This window comes from Stegostoma tigrinum, chromosome 31 (assembly GCF_030684315.1).
Source record: "Stegostoma tigrinum isolate sSteTig4 chromosome 31, sSteTig4.hap1, whole genome shotgun sequence".
NCBI classification, from domain to species: Eukaryota; Metazoa; Chordata; class Chondrichthyes; order Orectolobiformes; family Stegostomatidae; genus Stegostoma; species Stegostoma tigrinum.
The window spans coordinates 6,695,843-6,714,691 of NC_081384.1; the positions used below are offsets into that span (position 1 = coordinate 6,695,843).

General features: G+C 41.7%; 1 non-coding gene across 1 annotated transcript; it reads left to right on the forward strand.

The window, feature by feature from the left end:
* Positions 1-18,272: 18,272 nt before the first annotated feature.
* On the forward strand, positions 18,273-18,344 carry trnac-gca (transfer RNA cysteine (anticodon GCA)). Its single transcript has one exon. It is a non-coding gene; the product is annotated as a tRNA-Cys (tRNA).
* Positions 18,345-18,849: the final 505 nt, after the last annotated feature.

Consider the following 18,849-nt stretch of genomic DNA (forward strand, 5'->3'; position numbering starts at 1 on the left):
CAGAAATCAGTCCGGTTCATTGCACTCCCTCAATCGAAAGAACATCTTTCTTCAGATAAGGAGAACAAAGCTTCTTCCAGTCTACACCTTAATAACCTGGCAGAGTTGCCTTGTACTATTTTGATTGAACAAAATTTTAATTAAATAGATAGGTGGCAGTCAACCTATTTAAATGTAATTTTGGTGTGGGAACTGATCAGGCAGTGCCCGTTAGCTGTGTAGGACACCAAACATATCAATGGACACTGTTAGGCCCAATTCCAAGTACAGCCAAGTATGAGCAGTCTTCGTTTATATATAATCACCAAATAATGAACTCACGTTAAATGAAATTGAACCAAATTAAACAAGTGACAGTCCCTTGGTGCAAAGGTGCAACTAAGGACAAATTCTCCAAAGAAATTTAATAATTTAGATTAGAATGTCATTTCAAAAGGTGATGATATACCCAGTCCCTGCCAGTCCCAGAACACCTGAAGTGTACTGGCAGGGATAGCTTGCTGCCTTTCCAAGGACACCCTGTTGTGGACAATCCTTCCCTTTCAAAATGCTCCGAGTAATTAATTAAACAATGCCCTTCACCTATGTTCTTAAAATAATAATTAACATAACATTGACAATTTTGACTACATTTTAAAAGGTAATTAATTGGCAGGCGAGTGCTTTGGAAGGTTTAACATGAGAGAGGAAATATTTAAAAGGGACCTATGGGGCAACTTCTTCAGGCAGAAAGTGGTGCATGTATGGAATGATTTGCCAGAGGAAGTGGTGGAGTCTGATACAATTACAACATTTAAAAGGCTTCTGGACAGATAGATAAATAGGAAGGGTTAAAGGAATATGGGCCAAATGCTGGCAAATGGGACTAGATTAATTTAGGATATCTGATCGGCATGGATAATTTGGAGGTAAAGGTCTGATTCCGTGCTGTACATCTCTATGATTCTATGACTCTAATATCATGAACATAGCATGACAGTATATAAGTAAAATTCTTGGCTCTTGTGTGGAGAGATAGTGTTCCTACCTCTGAGCTAGAAGCCCCAGGTTCAATTCTCACCTGCTCAGAGATGTGTCATAACATGTCTGAACAGTTTGATTATAGAACAGTACTATCTACAAGTGAAATCTTTTATTCTGAGCCTTTGTGGGTGTTCTAATTTCTTCTCTTTGGTCTTTGTGGTAAGCTTTTCTGTCACAACACAGATTGCATTTGTTTTTGTTGAATATCTGACTCTGGTGAGATTGTTTTGTCTACCAGCCACATTTCATTTGCTAACATTTTTACATCTGAGGCAAAAGGTTGAGGATTGGATTTCCGCTCTGGGAGTTAAACACAAAAGTCAAAGAGAATAAGTACTTGGGGAGTGCAGCACTGCCAGCAATGGCCTGAATACCCTAACAGATGAATGGAATGGTAACTTTTGAGGAGACAAGGGGATTAAGCCTGGAATCACGGTTAGTATTTCATCCTCAATCGTCATGAAAAAACTCAAATTATCTAGTCACGGATGCTTGGTGTGAAAAAAAAATAGTTTCCTGATTCCTATTGCCTATCGCCAGTGGCTACACTTGAGAAGTATTTTATTGGCTGTAATGTGACTTGTTACATCTGGTGGTCATGATAGTTGCTATATAAAAGCAAATCTGTGTTCCTGCCTATTATAAAGCCTTGGTAATTCAATCTTTAAACTGAAAATCTTTGGAATTTGCATATAACTTTCTTCCATTTACTATTTTTGAAAAGGTGACCCTCTTAGTTGTAAGAGAGGCTCTTTTTATAGCCATTCCGTTTGTAAATTGCAGAAAGCTCCAATATGATTAGGTGTATAATGGAATACTCTCTACTTCAACAACACACAAAAAGCTTGACATCATCCAGAACAGCCCACTTAATTGGCACCACATCCTCAAGCATCCATTCTTTCCACCTCAAACTCACCACTACCGGTGCTCAGTAGCAGTGAGGTGTATTATGCACAAGATGCACGTCACAAATTCACTGATGATCCTTAGACAGAACCTTCCAATCCATGACCACTTCCACCTAGAAGTACAAGGATACCTGGGAACACCACCATCTGCAAGATCTCCTTCAAGCCACTCGCTATTTTGACTTGGAAAAATATCACCGTTTTTTCACTGCTGTTGGGTCAAAATCCTGGAATTCCCTCTCTAAGGACATTATGGGTTCACCTACACAAGTGGACAGGAGCAGTTGAAGAAGGCAGCTCACCACCACCTTCTCAAGGGCAGCTAGGGACGGGCAATAAATGCTGGCACAGACAGTGGCACCTAGGTCCCACAAGTAAATTTCAAAATTGAGAGGGGGTATTAAGGTTTTTATTTGATATTATGACAAACAAGTGAGAAGGGGTTGAATAGCCTCTTTTTCCACTCCTCATGTGACTGCAGTAGGTTTTATTTTAATAAATGTACCAGTTCAGTCAGCGTTTAAGTGTTTACATGCTGTGACTATAAAACACACAGAAAATAGTATTTATTGTGCTTAATCCAATTGGAAGTAAAACAGTAAAAATGCTCTGACTTTTACAAGCACACACTCCAGGATTCATATACACACAGACACAAATAGATGACTGAGTGGGAGGATAGATTAATCTTTTGAAAGTCCTGTAAAGTGAAAGGGGGATGTGGCTCCTGAAGGCTAGTGACTTGAGTAACTGTAAGCTGAACCCAGTGGTTTTTGGAGGTCAGAGCTGAAGTGCTTGGACAATTCATCTTCTTCACACAGCAGCTGCAGGACTGTGTTTCTTCTAAAATTCCTCTGTTGCAAATAGCGGATAGAAAAAAGACAGCAGATAGGTTTTAAATATTTGCAGGTTGTCTGGAGAAAGAGAAAGAGAGGGAGACAGAGAGATGGGGACTCACGGAGTAGTTTTACAACTGTCCAATTTACATATTGTGGTCCGCAGAGATGAGACAAAGAGTTAGCTCACTTACAACATGTCCTTCTACCTCAAAGGGGGTTTTGCTTTAGTAGATTCCAGGCACATGGCTCACGTAATTCTACAATAACAATAATAATAATAATAGTTGTTTCTGTCAAGGCTTTCCTGACAAAGTTGTCTTCATTCTGATGGCTTGGGAGTGGAGAAGATACAGCAATGCAAATGTTTGGCCATCTTTCACTGCAAATTCAAGCCTTTGGAATGCACCTTTGGTCTTTTTATTTGTGGTTCCCAGGCAGTAAATTTACAAACTTGTTTTTCACTGTGAATAACTTCGTAACAAGTTTTCTGATAAGGTCTCTAGATAGGGTGTCAATGGTATGGTCAATCCTTGGACTCCAGATACTTTTGCCAATTTTATATTATCTTTAAAACTGCTAAAATATCTTCAATAGCATGATGGTAAGGAGCAGTAGGAAAGCATGTGAATTTTTATTATGACTTATGTGCTGCATTTTAAACATGTTTGCAGTAAATTTTCACATCGTCGGGAAGTCAACTGTACATCCACTTACATCCTAATCCTCCTTTCTCTAAACACAGCTGAGGCAGTAAGGTTTATGGGGAAGCAATGGCCTAGTGTATTTTCATTAGACTGTAAATCCAGAGACCTAGGTATTGTTCTGAGCACTTGGGTTCCAATTCAAGTGGAATTTGAATTCAATAAAAATCTGGAATTAAGACTCTAATGATGGCCATGACACTGTTGTCGATGCTTGCAAATACTCAGATTGTTCACTAATTTAGGGAAGGAAACTGCCATCCTTACCTGGTCTGGCCTTCACGTGACTCTAGATCTACAGCAGTGTGATTGACTCTTGACTGCACTCTGGGCCATTAGGATTGGGCAATAAATGCTGCCTGGTCAGTGATGCCTACATCCAGAGAATGAATAAAAAACAATTAATGCCCAAAAAAAATTAAATCCTAAGTATACCACTTTTGAATTGGCTGTTGCTTCCAGATCCACAACCTTTTCCATCTAAGAAAATAACACATGGAAAAATCACCACCTGCAGGCTTCCCTCCAAGTTGCACATCGTCCTGGCTTGGAAATATATTCAGGGATAGTAGGAACTGCAGATGCTGGAGAATCTGAGATGACAAGGTGTAGAGCTGGATGAACACAGCAGGCTAAGCAGCATCAGAGGAGCAGGAAGGCTGACATTTTGGGCCTAGACCCGAAACATCAGCCTTCCTGCTCCTCTGATGCTGCTTGACCAGCTGTGTTCATCCAGCTCTACACCTTGTCATCTTGAAAATACATTGGTCAGTCCTTTGGCATCGCTGGGTCAAAATCCTGGGAATTCCTGCCAAATGGACTACAGTGGAGCAAGAAGGCAGCTCACCACCAACTGCTCAAGGGGAACTAGAGATGAGCAATAAATGCTGGGCACAGCCAGTGACTCCTATGTCCCATGAATGAAAAAAATCTCCCTCAGACCCGATCACCTTCTGGCAATATTACTCCTCAATTCCAATTATGGAATTTTTGCAAATGCAATGCATATGTAACATTAATCCAAACACAAATATTTGATAATTGGCATTCCTATATTTACATGGACAGTCAGGGATGACTGAGAAACCCCGCAAATACCCTTTGGACATGTGTTCGTGTCAGTAAAAAGACTAACTTTTAAAGAGATTTTAGTGAAGAATGTATACATCCATTGTACATATGTACATAGATGACACAACTGACCTATCTCAGTAAAGAGGGCAGCTTCTTCATGAACAAATGCTTGAAAAATGAAGTGTGTAAAGACATGTTAAAATGCGTTGTGGTGTCAGGGTCAGGATTCTAATGCATGATGCTTGGCCTCTCTTTCAAAGATTCTGTGCCATGTATTGTTCTCAGTAGAAGTAACCCCACCACCTTGTTAATTATACTCTGATTGCTCTTATGAAATGAAAACTGAAACTCCAGCCCAACAGCTAGCTTCATTCATCACCTTAGAATTGATCAATTAGTGTAATTTTTAGGAACAATGCCGATAAACTGTGAGCAACATCCTGCGTCATGGCCAGGAATATTGAAGAGATCTGGGAATCTGCTTCCAATTATAGTCCACTGGCATGGCTTGACCCCCAGCTTGGTCCTCATGCCTGTTCTCTGATACCTGCAAACAATACATGTTTGGATGATTAATGCTTTCATGTAAATGAAGTAAGTGAAAGGGAAATTGTAATGGTTACAGGGCCACTGGGAACATAATGTGCAATGTGCGCCGGGGGCTTGGAGAATGAAAGGATAAATCTTCACAGCATCTGCACTCTGGGACAAATGCAACTCTTGTACAATTATATCAATCAACTCCTTTAAATAAACTCCATCCATGCCTGTTAAGGTATCTGGCCAAATTAACTTCATATGATGACCTGTCATGGCATCCCAAAGCCCTCTACATCCAATGAAGTAGGTAAACTTTAGAAGTATAATCACTTTGTAATATCAGGAAACACAGCAGGTAATTTGAACACAGCAAATTCCACGGGTAGGTAAATGGCCAAAATATCTGTTTTAGTGATGCTGTTTGAGCATTGGCCAGGAGTGTAGAAGGATGTCCCCTACCCCCTCCACCCCATCTGTGTACAGTATTTAGGATCTTAAAGGATATTAAAGCCACCCATGACAGCAAATAAACTTGACATCTGTGGACAGTTTGAAGAAATGGAATTGAAAGCTGCAGTTTCCAATTTTCCCTGCAAACCTGTTGCTGCTTGCTCCCTTCATCCGGTGGCAGTTTTCTACATCCACTGAGCCCAATTAAATCCAAGTCTTTGGTCACAGACAGAGAATTAAAATAGAATCAGATTCATAAAAACTAAATAGAATTAGAATTGAAATCAAATTGAGAAGTGTCTGGAAGTATAAAACTGGTCAGTTGGCGTTTGTGAAGAGTCACATTCACAGTCATACTGGACTCAACACATTAACTCTGTTGCTCTTTCCACCAATGATGCCAGACTTGCTGAACATTTCTAGCACTTTCTGTTTCTATCCACAGGTTACACGGTTCACTCTGCATCCTGGATGGGAGGGGGTCAGATGGGAGTGAAGTTTTATTCCAAGAAGAGAAACTCTTTCATTTAATGTCAAACAACAACATAATACTCAACATAATATTTGATCAGCAAAATTTTTTACTCCATGATGTGTTTGTGTGTGAGAGAGTGAATGAGTGTATTGAGTCTGTGTGTGGTTGTAGATGTGTGTCTGAGTCTGTGTGAGGGTGTGTGTAAATGTATGTGTGTGCGTAAGTGTGTGGTTGTATACAAGTCTATGTGAATGTACAATACTTTTGTCAATCTCATAGAATGGGAGATTTGATAAAGACGCTCAAAATCATGACAGAACTGGACAGGGAAGGCGGGAAACATCTTTCCACCAGTGGAAGTATCAAAAATGATGAGTTGGTGAAATTAAAGCAAGACAACATGAGAAAAGATACTTCATGAAGTAGATTGTTAGGATCCTGAAAGCACTGCCTGAAAATCAGGTGGAGGAAGGTCAGACTAAGGCATTTAAGTGGGAATTACATCATTATCTGTAAAGGAACAACAAACAGGGTTATGGGGAGAAGGCAGGGATATGACACTACTGGAGATGCATAATGGAAACGCATGTATGCACGATGGGCCAAATGGCCTTCTGCACTGTAGCAATTCTGAGATTCTGAATGTGTGTGTATAGGTGAGTGTGTGTGTGAGAAAGAGAGAGAGAGAAATGGTCAGAAGTCACACCACATCGTCAAGTGAACCTGACAGAGGGGCAGAGCCTCTAAAGCTTGTGATTTCAAATAAACCTACTGGACTGTAACCTGGTGCCATTTGACTTCTGACCGTGTCCACCCCGTTCCAACACCGGCACCTCCACATCATGTGTGTGAGACGGTTATGTATGCCTGTACGAAGGTCCGTGTGTGTGAAGTGTGTATCTGAGTGAGTTAGTTGGGCAGAGACAGTGGGAACTGCGGATGCTGGAGAATCCGAGATAACAAAGTGTGGAGCTGGATGAACACAGCAGGCCAAGCAGCATCTTAGGAGCACAAAAGCTGACGTTTCAGGCCTAGAATGAAGAGTTCGTTGGGCACGCGTCTACGCGGTTGTGAGAATGAGTTTGTGTGTTGTGAGTACAGAGGAGTAGAAGACTGTGTGTGATTGTGGGTCTGATTTAAGTGATTTAAGAGGATAAATGTGGATGTGGCGAGTGAGAGCTGAGTGTGTATCCACAATGCTGGAGAAAACCGGGCTGGGGGTGGGGACTCCTACACATTACTGAGACAAGGAAAGAGAAATATCAATTACAAAGTGAAACATATCCCAATGACATGGACAGCATTGGAAGTAGGCTTTTGCTTTGTGAGGTTCCTCTGACCAGTGAAGATGAGGCTTGAAGCCCACATAGCGCCTCCAGGTGTGGCTCTGTGATACAGCATTGCAACAACAAACACCTTCGTTGCTGTAGCGCATGGTGCTGTTTGATGTCGACTGCTTTTTCACCGAGGACAGCAATGCTAAAACTTAGACTGGCCGATTCCCGGAGAAAATGCAGCAAAATCACCGAGTCAAATTTTTGTTCGATGTGAAAGGAACGAATTTAAAACGGAAACCGCTGGAGAAACTCAGGGGTCTGGCAGCGTCTTTGGAGAGAGAACAAGAGTTAACGTTTCGGGTCCACTATGACTTCTTCAGAACTGATTCAAAATGTCAACTGTGTTTCTCTCTCCGATGCTAGCAAACCGGCTGAGTTTCTCCAGCACTTCCGGTTTCTGTTTCGATTTCCAGCATCCGCGCTGTATTGCTTTAAATGTTTAAAAATTAACGAATGTGTAGTTTCGAGTTTTGTCTTGATTTAGTTGGGTTGGTAAATAAGTTGGGTAAACTCAACCGAGCAGTAAACCAGAGTGGAGATCCTCCTGATGAGCTGGCTGTTCGATTTAACCTCCGTGTTTATACCTTGTGTATAGTGGAAGGTGAGGAAACGTGACAGCAATTCTGCGCATAGCAAGATCCCACAATGAAATAGATGAAGGGGTCAATGCATTTTGCTGGTGATGTATCTGATTTGCAAGTTGCAGACAAGGCCTAAGGAGCTTCAGTAGTTTGCTTGTTTCTTTTTGCTATAAAAATTTTCCCAAGCATTGTTGTTCTGTTTTGCAACAACAGACCTGAGTTCATAGGAGCCCTACAGTGTGGAAGCAGGCCATTCAACCCATCGAATCCACACCACAATCTCTGAAGAGCATCCCACTCAGGCCTACCCTCAACCTTGTATTTCCCATGGCTAATCCACCGAAGCTGCACATCTTTGGACTGTGGGAGGAAACCGGAGCACCCAGAGGAAACCCATGCAGAAACGGGGAGAATGTACAAACTCCACACAGACAGTGACCTGAAGCCAAAATCAAACTCAGGCTCCTGGGACCATGAGGCAGTAGTGCTAACTATTGAATCATCGTGCCACCCCTTGTCAGAAACTGAAATAGCATTATTATCTGCCTGATGTGAACAATGCCATGTTGTCCAAATCGCTTCAAACAACACAATTTTGGAGCAAGTCCTCAGGAAAAAAAAATTCAGATATTCCACATCCTTTGGCCTCCCATTATTATTCTCAGTTATTGCTGTTACAGAATCAAACTGCACACACCCCAGTTATAACCTGTCATTAAACCAGTCCATGTCTCTCCAGACCTCCGGGAGTCCTGCAGGCGGCTGTGGGGAGGAACTGCATTGAGTCGATGGTTCAGGAGAGCAACAGTGCATTGAATGGTAGAATTCAAGAGGAAATTGAGTAAAACGTTTCGCAGAGCTCTTTGGAGCGGAAAGCTGTTATTAAAGTCGACTTAAGATCATGAAATGATTCATCTCAAATGTGGTTAGTTGTAACCACAGCCTGCATTGCATTCCTTTGTGATCATACTCTTCTGGCTTCAGCACAGAGCATTCAAACCGCAACATAATTTATGTTTTTACACTGTATAAAATGCCCAGAGACACACACACATCGAAGCACACTCCTCCAGTCTAACAATAAGGAGAATGCCTCTTAGGACAGAGATAGGGAGAAATTTCTTCACTCAGAGAGTGCTCAACCTGTGGAATTCTGTCACCAAGAACTGCTGAGGTCAAAACATTCAAGAAAGATGTAAATATAGCTCTTAGACTAAAGGGATCGAAGGATATGTGTAAAAATAGGAACAGGGCACTGAGTTGTATGATCAGCCATGGTCATATTGAATAGAGAAGCAGGCTCAAAGGGCTGAATGGCCCTATTCCTGCTACATTCTATGTTTCTAACACATAACAGTAAGAAGGTGGCCATTTGATCCATCTTGCAAGTTCCAGACCTTCAGTACAGCTATCCAATTAGTCCCCCACTCCTCTTTCAGGCAGCATTTCAGATCTGATTTTGCTGCAGGAATATGTCTCCCCTTCTGATCAACCATTTCCTCAAATTAACCAACCTTCTTCTACCCTTTTACCCTTGCAACTCCCCAGGGGTAGTGTTCTGGCCCAATCATAATCAGCCACTTCATCAATGACCTTCCATCCAACCCAAGGTCAGAGGTGGGATGTTCGTTGATGATTTCACAAAGTTCGGCACTGTTTAGACTCCCCTAGACACTGAAACTGTGTCCATTTTCAGCATCTGATCCAGGTTTGAGCTCATGAGTGGCACATAACATTCACATCACACGCTTACCAGGCAGTGACTATCTCCAATGAGGAAATTGCCCATGAAATTCAATGACATTACCAGAGCTGAATCCCCCATTATTAACATCCTGAGGGTTACCATTGACCAGAAACTTTGTGGGGCCAGGCATATAAATACTGTGATTTCAAAGCAGGTTGGAGACTAGGAATTCTGCACACAGTAACTCGCTTCTTGGCTGTCCACCATCTAAAGTTAGGGTATGATAGAAAATGGCCCACTTGCCTGGATGAGTGCAATTCCAGCAATATTCAAGAATCTTGACACCATCCAAGACAAAGCAGACCATTTGGCATCACATCCACCATCCGCCACATTCCCTTATGTCACCATTGATGGGTAGTGCGTGCAGCATTTTCACTCTGCAAGATGCACTGTACTAGCTCAATAAGATTACTTTCACAACATCTTACAGATTTGCAATCTCTACCACATAGAAGGACAAGGGCAGCAGTTGCATGGGAACACCATCACCATTAAGAAGATTCAAGTGAAACAATCTGTGCAAACAACTTGCAAACAAGACTAAGCACATGGAAAAATTGGCAAACTTAAATGTTTTAAACCTTTTCATTGATGGTGTAGTCACCACTTTTTCTTCCCAAGCATGTTGAATTAAGAATGTAAGAAATAGGAGCAAGAATAGATCACAAGGACCATTAAGCCTGCTCCACCATTCAATGTGATCATGCCTGATCATCTGTCTCACCTGTACTTTACTGCAGGCTCCCCATATGCCTTTATTCCCCGAGAGTCCAAAAATCTATCTATTTCACCTTCAAATATGCTCAGCAGTAACATCTATTATATATTTTCAATTTTATGGCTAATAATGCAACATTCACAGCCTTTTGGGTTAAAATTCCATAGATTTGCAATTCATTGAGTGAGCCATTTCTCCTCATTTCCATCCTGACCAATAGACTCATTATCCTGAAAGAGTGCCTCTTGAGTTCCAGGGCTGAGGATTATGTCATTGATTGAAAACTTAAATGGAATTGTAATTGCAAAATGTGTAGCTTACAAATAGGGTTATAGCTTCTCCTTCAAGAGCTGGTGTTCAAATCAGGGTACGCACTTTGGGTCATTAAGATTTTCATAAATAATGTCACTCCACCTCTGTACATCATAAATTACTGAGGCGTAGAAAGAGATCATTGAGGCTGGTGTATTATCATGCTAGCACTTGGCAGAGAACAGGAACACACAAGAGTTTGACTCAGTTGTGTGATTCCTAGAACTGAGTCAAGGCTGATGGCTTATGAAGAAACTGCAAGCTGAGTGAACACCCTCCACATGATGTCATTCACAAGGCAAAGCAGAGGATTTAAAAATAGTTTTCAAAGTTCAATTGACAGTACAGTGCACAGGACACCTCAATCTACCACACCAAAGTTCTGAACCCAGCTGGGCAATGAAATCTATTCTGTTATGTCAAAGATGAGGTAGGGTAGGAATGAGGTTGGTGAGTGCAACAGGCATCCCAGTCGTGGGAGAGTATCTTCCCTCACTAGAAAAGTGTCACAATTAAATAAAATATATGGGAAACTGAGATGAACATATGTTAGACAACAAAGTGTGGAGCTGGATGAACACAGCAGACCAAGCAGCATCTCAGGAGCACAAAAGCTGACGTTTCGGGCCTAGACCCTTCATCAGAGGGGTCTAGGCCCAAAATGTCAGCTTTTGTGCTCCTAAGATGCTGCTTGACCTGCTGTGCTCATCCAGCTCCACACCTTGTTGTATCCAACTCTCTAGCACCTGCAGTTCCCATTATCTCTGATCATATGTTATATCATTAATGTGAAAAACACACTTAACAGTGCTCAGTGAGTGGGGGATGTAGCTCTGTGGTAGGGTATTTAACTGCAGGTTACAAGGTTGCCAGTTCAAATCCCGGTATCACCTCATTGTGTGCAATTTTTTCAAGAACAGTGCAGATTGCATATTTGTTCCCTTATGCAACACGCAGAGGAAGCTGATGCTGTTTTTTTTATCCCTACACTCCTTATCAGAGTTTATCATTTCACCCCAGTCTCAACATTTTTACTCCTTATTATATAAATTTTGCACTTTACATATTTATTGCTATACTGAACCTTGCAACGTTGCATGAGGGTGTACACCTCAGTGGTGGAGCATTTGTCTCTGCTTCACATCTAGGTCTCCACTCAATAAATCTCCACTTGCTAATACGCATGGAAGATGCATACCAAAGTGTACAAGAGACAGATAGCGCTGAATGAAAGAGTGCTAAGTTAATAGGTGGGGTCCAAGGACAAAAGAATGTAATGAAATCCAAGTCAGGGTTGCAGTGTATTTACGTGAATGCACAAAGTGTGTCAAATAAGATTGATGAGTTGCAGGTATAGGTTCTCAAGTGGGAATATAATGTTGTGTCTATTACAGAGCTCTAGTTCAAGAAAGGGCAGGAGTAGGTGTTAAATACTCCTGGTTGCAAGTTGTTTCGGAAAGGATGAAAAAGAGGGTAATGGTGGTCCTGTTTAAATAGAGCATTGCAGTGCTGAGGAAAGGGGATGACCCAGAGGGGTCATGGATAGAATTGATTTGTCTCGAGCTAATGAACAAAATAGGTACAATAACACTGCTGAGAGTAGTCAATATGCCACAAATTATTCTGAATGATGTAGAGGAAAAGGTTTTCAAGGAAATTACAGATAGATGCAAAAGTTATTCAGTAGTTGTAATGGAGAAGTTTATTTATCACAGTGAAACAATGTTAGTAATAGATTCAAGGGCAGACAAAGCAAGGGCTGCTGGGGTTTTCTCAAGAGAATTTTCTCCGGCAATATGTATCCTGCCCAATGAGAGAGAAACAACCTTTGACCTGGTGCTTGGAAATGAGGTGGGCCAAGTAAATCAAGTATCAGTGGGAGAACATTTGGGGGATCGTGATGTCTGTATCATAAGGTTTAGGATGACAATGGAAAGGGACAACAAACAATTCAGGGCAAGAATAATTAACTGGGAGAAAAGTCAAGTTCAATACGGGAAGAATGGGTTGAATAAATTGGAGTCAGTGGTTGAGAGGAGGAAACATTCGTTGAATCATGGACTACCTTCAAAGTAGAGATAATAAAAGTATATTTCCTCAAATGACAAAGATAAGGCCAACAAATCCAGAGGAGTCTGGATATTCAAAGGAACAGTCATAGGACCATAAGACCATAAGACATAGGAGTGGAAGTAAGGCCATTCGGCCCATCGAGTCCACTCTGCCATTTAAATCATGGTTGATGGGCATTTCAACTCCACTTCCCTGCACTCTCCCTGTAGCACTTGATACCTTCTGAGACCGAGAGTTTATCGATCTCTGCCTTGAAGACATTCAACGGCCCGGCCTCCACTGCAGTCCGTGGCAATGAATTCCACAGGCCCCCCAACTCTCTGGCTAAAGAAATGTCTCCTCATTTCCGTTTTAAATTTCCCCCCTCGAATTCTAATGCTGTGCCCACGGGTCCTAGTCTCCCCGCCTAACGGAAACAACTTCCCAGTATCCACCCCTTCTAAACCATACATTATCTTGTAAGTTTCAATTAGATCTCCTCTCAACCTTCTAAACTCTAATGAATACAATCCCAGGATCCTCAGCTGTTCATCGTACGTTGAACCTACCATTCCAGGGATCATCCAGGGCCCACACCTCAGGAAGCAAACAGAGAGTATGAAAGGAGACCGTGAGCTAAAAAGGAATTCCTAAAGTTTCTATCACAATATAAGGAGTAAAAGAGTGGTAAAAAAAGAAGTGGGTTGATTACAGAGTGAGATAACAAAGTGTGGAGCTTGATGAACACAGCAGACCAAGCAGCATCTTATGAGCACAAAAGCTGATGTTTCGGGCCTAGACCCTTCGTCAAAAAAGGGGGATGGGGAAAGGATTCTGAAATAAATAGGGAGAGAGGGGGAGGCGGACCAACGATGGGTAGTGGAGAAGGTAGGTGGAGAGGAGAGTATAGGTGGGGAAGTAGGGAGGGGACAGGTCAGTCTGGGGAGGACGGACAGGTCAAGGAGGCGGGATGAGGTTAGTAGGTAGGAAATGGAGATGCGGCTTGAGGTGGGAGGAGGGGATAGGTGAGAAGAAGAACAGGTTAGGGAGGCGAGGACGAGCTGGGCTGGTTTTGTGATGCAATGGGGGGAGGGGAGATTCTGAAGCTGGTGAAATCCACATTGATACCATTGGGCTGCAGGGTTACCAAGTGGAATATGAGTTGAGGTTGGAGGAACAGCAACTCATACTCCGCTTGGGAACCCTGCAGCCCAATGGTATCAATGTGGACTTCACAAGCTTCAAAATCTCCCCTTGCCTCCCTAACCTGTTCTTCCTCTCACCCATCCCTTCCTCCCACCTCAAGCCGCACTTCCATTTCCTACCTACTAACCTCATCCCGCCTCCTTGACTTGTCCGTCCTCCCCAGACTGACCTGTCCCCTCCCTACCTCCCCACCTATACTCTCCTCTCCACCTAACTTCTCCACTACACATCTTCGGTCCGCCTCCCCCTCTCTCCCTATTTATTTCAGAATCCTTTCCCCATCCCCCTTTTCTGATGAAGGGTCTAGGCCTGAAACATCAGCTTTTGTGGTCCTGAGATGCTGCTTGGCCTGCTGTGTTCATCCAGCTTCACACTTTGTTATCTTGGATTCTCCAGCATCTGCAGTTCCCACTATCTCTGATTAGAGAATAAAAAGGGATTTAAACATGGAAGTAGAAGCCTAGCTGAAGCAGTCAACAATAGCAAATCTCCTCCTAATGTTTTGATAGAGGGAGTGAGCAGCACTGATTTAGTTGGCATATGTCTTGGAACAGGAAGCCAGTGTCAATATGCCCATGAGCTTTAGTAGTGCTATTAATATCCAAGGGAACACTCGCCACCCTCACTTTATTTCCAGCTCTGCTCAGCACCACTTCACAAGGGTCCTGGGCAGCCCATTCTCTCACTCTACCCAGAGTCACACTCTCCAGCTCACCACTGCATTCAGCATCCCCTCTCTTGCTCAATCAGTGCCCTAGAAACCCCAAATGCCTCTTCACTCAGTGCCCCACTCCACTGTTGAGCGCCATCTTGCTTGCAACCTTCCTGGTTACCGAAACTTCACTGAGACCCTCCTACCCACCACCTTTCTCCTTCACTCCTGGCGAGAGTGAACCATGAGGCAGCACAACAGGGAGTGAAAGGGAATCAGTGACAGGCTGCAGCAGCTTTGTCAAGTGTTTTTTTTCGAGTTCCCTCACAGTATGTGGGTATTACTGGCTGAGCCAGCATTTGATGCCTATACTTAGTTGCCCTTGAGAAAATAATGGTGTGCTTCCCGTTTGGAGTGGAGCAGGGAGCAAACTGCAATCTGACCATTGGAATTTACTTAAGATGCTTGAATATTGTCCTGTTATTGCTCCAAATCTTGATACAGACAACTTGCTGCAGCATTGCAGACAGCAACATCACACATGCTGCAACTACATGGGTATTGCATCCAGTTCTGGGTGCTTTACTTTTTAGGATGGATGCAAATGCATTGGAGAAACTGTGGAAGAGGTTTACAAAAAGATCTGAGAGAAGATGTGATAGTGAAATTTCTGGACAAAATAAATGGGGAGAAAAAGCTCCCACTCTTGGAAGGATTGACAATAAGAGGGTACAGATTTAAAATAATTAGTAAAAGTAGTAAGAGTGGTATTTGAAAAATTGTTTTTGCACAATGAATGTATAGGATCTGACTCACACTGTCTGAGAGTGTGGGAAACACAGGTTCAATTGAAGCTTTCGAAAGGAAATTAGCTGGTTCTTTGAAAAGGACTAAAGCTCTGAATTATGGGGAGAAAGCACGATAATGGAACCAGATGAGATTCTCATTTGGATGGCTAATGCAGACATTGTGGGCCTAAAGGCCTCCTTCTGTGCTTAATTATTCTTTGACTTTGTGAAATTAATCCTTACTTTAAAAAAGCATTCCCAACAGAGCAAAATGCTCCAATTTATTCTGGTGGTTCTGACTCTTCAGGGCAACTTTCCAATTCATCCCAGTCCATACTCTTTCACTCCTCAACATGGAGATTATTCTACATTTGATATTGATCCAATTCACCCCAAAAATTTACTAAATGAAGTTTTCAAGTCTTTCTATTTTTGTTGAGGAGGTATAACTCAGTAGTAAAGCAGCTGACTGCAGGTCTAGTGGCCTAAGGTTCAATTCCAGGGCCCCTTTTTGGCAAGTAAGGGCTGCTGCAAAAACAGAAATTGCGAGAGAACCTCAGTTGGTGGCAAGAAAGCCGAGTCCATTGACACTTCCTTAGAAGTGAAGAGATCCACAGATGCTTCCTGACCTACTGAGTTTCTTAAACAATTTCTACTGTTGCTTCAGATTTCCAGTATCTGCAGTTGTTCATTATAAATAAGGTTTGATATTTGGCCCAGCTCAAGAATCTTAGAATAGAACAATATTATTCACAAGAATTGACACAAACCCCTTTTTCTGTACTTGCGCTTTTTGTCTTTCAAGTATTAATCTAATTATTGTTGAATGTTGCAATTTAATATGCTTCAACCATCTCCTCAGTTGCTGCATTTCAGTTTATTTGTCTTGCACAACTGACCATGGAATTCCGAAGCAGTTAAGTCTATCTTGAGCTTTCAGGACCTAGCACATTAGTTGTACAACTGGGTTCACGCGAATAAGTCTCCAGTTGCGATCTGGTTTCTTTCATTAGGCTGTGCACATGTTCGCAAATAAGAATTCATAATGATGTCTTTCTTGATCATCATCAGAGACAAAATGCTACATAAGTGTTTTTCACCAAGAATCACTCCCTAAAATGGTGAAGCTAAAGTTAGGAGCAGTGATGTGCTTGTATCCAACACACTTCTCGAAAAGCAATGAAGCAATTTTATAGACACAGTGAACTGATTGGCCTGCTGCTACGCTGTAACAATGCTCGGTTTCTATTTTTCTGTGGTGCTCTTCAAAAAGTGCCACAAATCTGAAAAATCAAATTCCAAATGCAAACAAACTCTCAGTCTAAACTTTCATCATGATTCAGCTCCTCTGGAAAAACAGCACTAAATCAGTACTGCACTAAATTATCAGTCTGGATTTACTAATCAGTCTTGTGTTAAGGGAGCATTAACCACAAAATTTTATCTCAATTATGTGAAAGCTGTGACTGCGAATCAGCTAATGAATAAAGTGGAAAAGCCTGTGCAAACATGGTTCTACACCGAGAAAAGTCAAAACCTGAACAATAACTTGAAAACATTTGCCGTCATCAGCGTACTGGCTTGGTCTTTTTATACTGGTTGAAGTGTGGATATTGACCAATGAGAACTTCCCACATATGCCAGTGCTCTAGTGAGGTCAAGCCATCTCAGGGATTGGTGAATATTTCACTGACTGCAATTACGAAAGGTTAAGTGGTGTGTGGAACACTCAGGCCATTACCTGTTGCACTGTTTTATTGTGAAGTGATTACCAGTCCGTCATCACTGAGGGGTGCTAGCAGTGTGGTAGAGTATTGGTCGGCCAATTGCATGCTTCCTTATTCAAATCCCATGAACACCCTTCTTGTTGCTTCTATTTCCACAAATCAGGTTTGCAGATATTACCTTCTATTTCAACAAATCAGGTTTGTTGATATTACAACATCATGGAATCAAATAGTACAGCGCAGTGTTGTTATTCAAGCTGTTGTGCCTTTGTGCCAGCTATTCAAGAGGACCATCCAATTGACTCACAAAAATTGCTTGTTCCTCACGGTCCTGCAGGAATTAATTAAATTCCTTTTTTGACTGGCACTGTTGAATTTACTTTCACCTGCCTTACTGACAGCACATTTAGAAACATATTCACAGACAACAAAGAGGCTCTTCATTGTCTGAATAATTTCTTGCAATGCCCCATCTCTTCATCGATTTCTTGTTTGGCCATGATCTGGTCTTGAATTACAAACAATCTTAATCTGAAGTAGGCAGTAAGTAATTCTAGGCATTTAGCTAAGTGGTAGAACATTCAACAATGGACCATGTAGTTCAAATCCACATACCTACTGGTTAGTCAAAGTGTACACTCATGACTAGCCTTTTGCACAGCATCCTGAGTAACTCACAAAGAATGCTGTTCTTATTATGTTAGTTTTGACTCTTTCGGAGAGACCTCAAACTTCACCTGTTCCTTTACTTGAAACTGCAATAAAAACAGGAAGTGCCAGAGGAATGCAGCTGTGGAGAGGAAAGCAGGACTAAGATTTCTAGTCCAATGTCAACTGAAGAAGAGTGCTTTTTTACCTTTTATTGTTACTCTTTGCCCTGAAAAGTATTAACTATGTAATAAAACAAAGAACTGCAAATGCTGAAGGTGTGAAACAAAAACATAAATTGCTGAAGAAAACTCAGCATGTCTGGCAGCGTCTATGGAAAGAAAGCAGAATTAATGTTTCAAGTCCAGTCACCTTTCTCCAGAACACGGACTTGCTGAATTTCTCCAGCAATTTCTACCACTGTGTTAAGTACAGAATTATCTCTGGAAATGTATTACTATAATGTAAAAGGCTAGGTGCCTGTGTGAGGGGGTATAGCTCAGTGGTAGAGCATTTGACTGCAGATCAAGTGGTCCCTGGTTCAAATCCAGGTGCCCCCTTTTGAACACTACACATTTTGATATGCAAATACTGTTCTCTAAATTGTACAGCCAAGGAAATGATCTTTTCAGCCTGTTGCACCATTGTGTCAGCCCTTTGAGTGAGCTAATTAATTAATCCAGTACACTTGTAGCATCCTCAAATTCCCATGGCTTTTACCCTGAAAATGTTAAACAGTTTTCCTTTTTAAAATATTGCAATATTATCTGTTTCCACCTCCTTTCAGGCAATACATTTCACTACTTAAAAACTTGCCTCACCTTCTCAATATTTACTTAAAAAGAATCCATTCATTCATGTAAAAACCAAAAGAACTGCAGACGCTGTAAATCAGGAGCAAAAACAAAAGCTTTTCCAGCGACTTTGTTTTTGTTCCATTTATTCTTGTACCTTTTAATGAGGTCTGATGCTGAAATATACATTTGACTATTTTACTTTCAAATAAACAATGCTGTGATTTAAGAGAAGTAAAGAACTGTGGATGCTGGAAATCAGAAACAAAAG